Source organism: Mandrillus leucophaeus, unplaced genomic scaffold (genome assembly GCF_000951045.1).
Source record: "Mandrillus leucophaeus isolate KB7577 unplaced genomic scaffold, Mleu.le_1.0 Scaffold981, whole genome shotgun sequence".
Classification (NCBI taxonomy): domain Eukaryota; kingdom Metazoa; phylum Chordata; class Mammalia; order Primates; family Cercopithecidae; genus Mandrillus; species Mandrillus leucophaeus.
Window position 1 is genome coordinate 294,869 of NW_012110708.1, and position 4,564 is coordinate 299,432.

Below are 4,564 nucleotides of genomic sequence, written 5' to 3' on the forward strand. Positions count from 1 at the left end.
TAGCTCTCAACAGAGTGAGCTAGGGGCAACCTCTGCGGGGAGCATTCCAGAAGCAGCAACTAGCAGAGGTCTGTGGGAGGAACAGGCTGGAGCCAGGCAGCTGGAGCAGGGCAGAAGGGAGTAGGGGGAGAGGAGGTCGGGCGGGTACCAGCCTGGTCACTGGCTCATTGTAAGGCCTTGGACCTTTATGAGAATGAAACGAGAGCACTGCAGTGAATGAGAGTGGTGTCCTGCGAGAGCTCTGGGAGGGCAGGGTCTGCAACCCAGTGCCTAGAACAGGGCATGGCACCTGGCAAGAACTCAAAAATTCCACTGGAATGAATGAACGAATTAATGAATCCAAGCAGGAGACTATGCCCACACCTCCCCAGAGAAATAGGACTGTAGGTATATTTGGACAAATAGACTTCCAGTCTGGTCCTTGTATCTGAACCAGAGCTTCATATCCTTATCAGCTGGGGAGCTTTTCTAAGTCCTCATACCCAGGCCCCTTCCCAAAACTCTTAATTATCAGGCTGGATGGAGGAGGGTCCTGAGAGGGGCCCACCTGAGGATGTGATTCTCATGTGTGCCCCCTCCCTAGTGAGAAACATTAGTATCGACATTCTCAGCTATTTCCAAATACTCAACACCTGGCATCGTACCCAGCCCCAGGGCACACATTTAATGAATGAACAAATGTTTGTTGACTGAATTCATGAGCATTTAAACTCATGGACAGAGCTAATTGACTGCCTTTTTTCAATTTTCAACTCAGATGTCTGAGATTGCATAAATAAATAGCATTCCAGAGAGAATGGGAATGGGAAGCCTGAAGCCATTGTTATCACTGTCCCTCCACCCCCATCCCCCCAAAACATGCCATTACCTATTATCTGGGTCTCTTCTGCTTTTTTGACTTCAACTGTATCTGCCCTGAACAAGGGGTAGCATAGGGGATTCAGGGATTCTGAAACCAACTCAATGTATTTCTGCAGAGTTTTGAGCCAGCAGGGCCTCTCCTCAGATGAGAGGGCTGCTGAGGAATGAGGCTCTACTACTGGACAGTCCAGTGCTCCCAAAAAAAGGGGTTCATGAGTCTGGAGAGCCAAGGAGTGGGGTGCCCAGAAGGACAAAGGGAGGTAGCCAGTTCACTTCTCTTTCCATGCAAGAAGGGCTCGCCCACATTCCAGGGTTAGGGATGAAATTCTGCTGCAGAAAATGCAGGGGCTTTGAGGACAGGGGTCCACCCCTTCCCTTCTCACTTTGCTAGCCCAGCTGTCCCTCTGTGGAGCCTGGGGCTCCAGCTTAGGGTGCCTGGGCCTCACAGATTCCTGGCCTCTTGCTTGCAGGTGCTGGCTGCCAGACATTTTTGCATATAAACAGTAAAGAGCTCCTTATTATCTTGACATACTTGGAATAAGCACAGCCATTTTTTTTCTCTTCTTAGAATTCAATAAAGGCCAGAAATTCCACAGGGCATCTGGCTTAACTATATTTTCTCCTTTGTCTTGTTTCCCACTCCCCTCTCCAACACCATAACCTTGAAAGGGCAGCCACAGGATCGAGTGATCTGTAGCGAGGCATGAGGGTACTGCTCCACCTGGTGCCCAGGAGTCCACTGACCTCAGTGAGGCCCGCGCCCACCTGCACACCCCACTGAGGGGTCACCTGTACACCCCGCTAAGGGGTCAACTTTGTACTCAGGAAAGTGGGAAATGAGCAGGTGAGGGCCTGGGACAAAACGTCAGGCAGCCAGGGTTCAAATCTGCTCCTCCACGTATCTACTGTTGGCAAATGAGTTCCCCTCTCTGAGCCTCAGTTTTCTCATGCCTAAAAGATGTGTGTCAAAAGTTTCTTCCTCTTAGAGTGGATGTAAGGATTGAATGGGTGATGTGCAGAGAGCACTTCATAAACAACAGCTATAACAATTGCATCTTCGTTAGTGCCGAGCACTTGTCCTATTCCAATTACTGCATAAGAACCCAGGATCCTGAACTAAATTAGATACATGCCAGGCCCTCAGAGACCACCTCAGCAAGGAGACAGACAAGGAAACAGGAGGCTTTGGGGTTTGCATGATTAAATGCATGATTCAATTAAACGTGTGATTCAAGATAGAGAGGAAGGTGGGATTAACCCTTTACAAAGAGATCCAGACAGTTTCACGGAGGAAAGGGCACCTAAAAAGGCTGTCGAGGTTGAATAGGAGTCCTTCAGACAAACAAGGGAGAAAGAACATCACAGGTAGAGGAGATAGAACACTCTAAGACTCAGAGGCTCAGTCATCAAGCTTAGTTTGGAAGTTCAGGGTTCAGGTAACTAAAATGGGAAGAGACAAAGGTAATGGGAAGCTGGAAAGATGGGCAGAGTCCATCCTGGAAGGCTTTTGAGGCCTCCCCAAGGAAAGACCTAGACTTTTCCCTAAGGTGACTGCCCTGTAGTGAAGGATGCAACTGTCAGGGTTTCCTTCTAGTCAGACTTCTCTGGCCATAGTGGGAAGAGGACAGGGGCACACTGTGGAAGAGACCGAGGCTGGGTCAGAGTTAGAAGATGGATGGAAGGGGATAGGGCAGGAGCCCCACACTTCAGTCATTCCCCTGCTCCTTCCTGATCTACCAGGGACCACCCGAACCATTTCTTACACAGCATTTCTCTTTATGCTAGTTCATTTTTAAACCATTTTATGTTGCTTCTATTGTACCATTATAGCCACCACTTCATTTTTTTCCTAATATATGCATAAAAATGCCACATTCTTAAAATGAAAAGTGTGGGCAGCAGTGGCTCATGCCTGTAATCCTATCACTTTGAGAGGCTAAGGTAGGCAGATTGCTTGAGCTCAGGAGTTCGAGATCAGCCTGGGTAACATGGCAAGACGGCGTCTCTACAAAAAATAAAAAATTAGCCGGGCGTAGTGGCATGGGCCTGTAGTCCCAGCTACTGGGAAGGCAGAAGCAGGAGGATGGCTTGAGTCCAGATGGTTGAGACTGCAGTGAGTGGAGATTGTGCCACTGCACTCCAGCCTCGGTGACAGAGCGAGACTCTGTCTCACAGAAAGAAAAGAAAAGAAGGCTGGGTGCAGTGGCTCATGCCTGTAATCCCAGCACTTCGGGAGGATGAGGCAGGCGGATGACCTGAGGTCAGAAGTTCGAGGCCAGCCCGGCCAACATGATGAAACCCAGTCTCCACAAAAATACAAAAATTAGGCCAGGCAAGGCAGCTCACTCCTGTAATCCTAGCACTTTGGGAGGCTGAGGGGGGCAGATCATGAGATCAGGAGTTCGAGACCAGCCTGGCCAATATGGGGAAACCCCATTTCTACTAAAAAATACAAAAATTATCTGGGCATGGTGGCACGCTCCTGTAGTCCCAGCTACTCATGAGGGAGAATCGCTTGAACTCAGGAAGCGGAGCTTGCAGTGAGCCAAGATCACGCCGTTGTACTCTGGCCTGGGTGACAGAGTGAGACTCCATCTCAAAAAAAAAAGAGAGAAGAGAGGAGAGCAGAGGAAATGGGAGGTGAGGGGAAGGGAGGGGAAGGGGAAGGAGGGAAGGGAAGGGAAGAGAAGAATATGTCCATTTGCCATTGGTCATGTCTTTGCCCACCAGTGGCATGTGACTCAGGCCTGAGGAGCCATGGATCCTGCTAGTGATAAGAGCATCCGATTTGGGAGGGATTGGGAACGTGTTGGTCAAAAAATACAAAATTTCAGTTAGGAGGAATAACCTCAAGAGATCTATTGTACACTATGGTGACTACAGTAAGAATGTTTTGTGTACTTGAAAGTTGCTGAGAGTAGATTTTACACGTTTCCCCTCCGCCCCCTCTCCCGCAGCACAAAGATTAGTATAAGGTAAGGCATATGTTCATTAGCTCTACTTGGCCATTCCGCTATGTATACAGATTTCCAAACACCATGTTGTTTACCATAAATATATACAATTTGTATTTGTCAATACAAAAATAATTTTTTTAAAAATAGAGCTTGAGCCAGGCCATGGTAGCAGAGACAAGAAAGGGGTCTGCTCAGTGTGGTATCTGTCAGGCAGGCTCCCTTACTCCTGCTTCTACCGTCAAGGCTTTTGTGACTTTGCTTGGGCTGGCAACGCACAGCACTGTGGTTGCTCTGAGAGCGAGGACCAGCCCAGCCTCCACGCAGGGACTGTCTCATCATGAACACCCCTCCTCATCCACAGCTCTGCTTAGGGCAGAAACAGGCAAATGTACCTTCCCTAGAGCAAAAGAGATTTAAGCAGACCCAAGGATGACTCAGCTGTGGAATCCTTTGTGGGCAACTGGATTGTGCAGTATTAGTGAAAAATATGTAGAGAGAGAGGAGGAAGAAAGGAAGGCAAGAAGGAAGGAGATGCACAATCAGATTCATCTTCACAAGAATTTTGTAAAGCAGGAACTACTGTACCCATTTTACAGATGGAAAACCAACCGCATTTAAGCTACCTGTCAAGATCATTTCTAGTAAGTAAGAAATAGATCTAAGCTACTAGTCCAGATCTGTCTGACTATAAAACTGCTGCTTTCTTTTCCAAGAATAAGGTCCCTAATCACACCACTGTAGCCGAG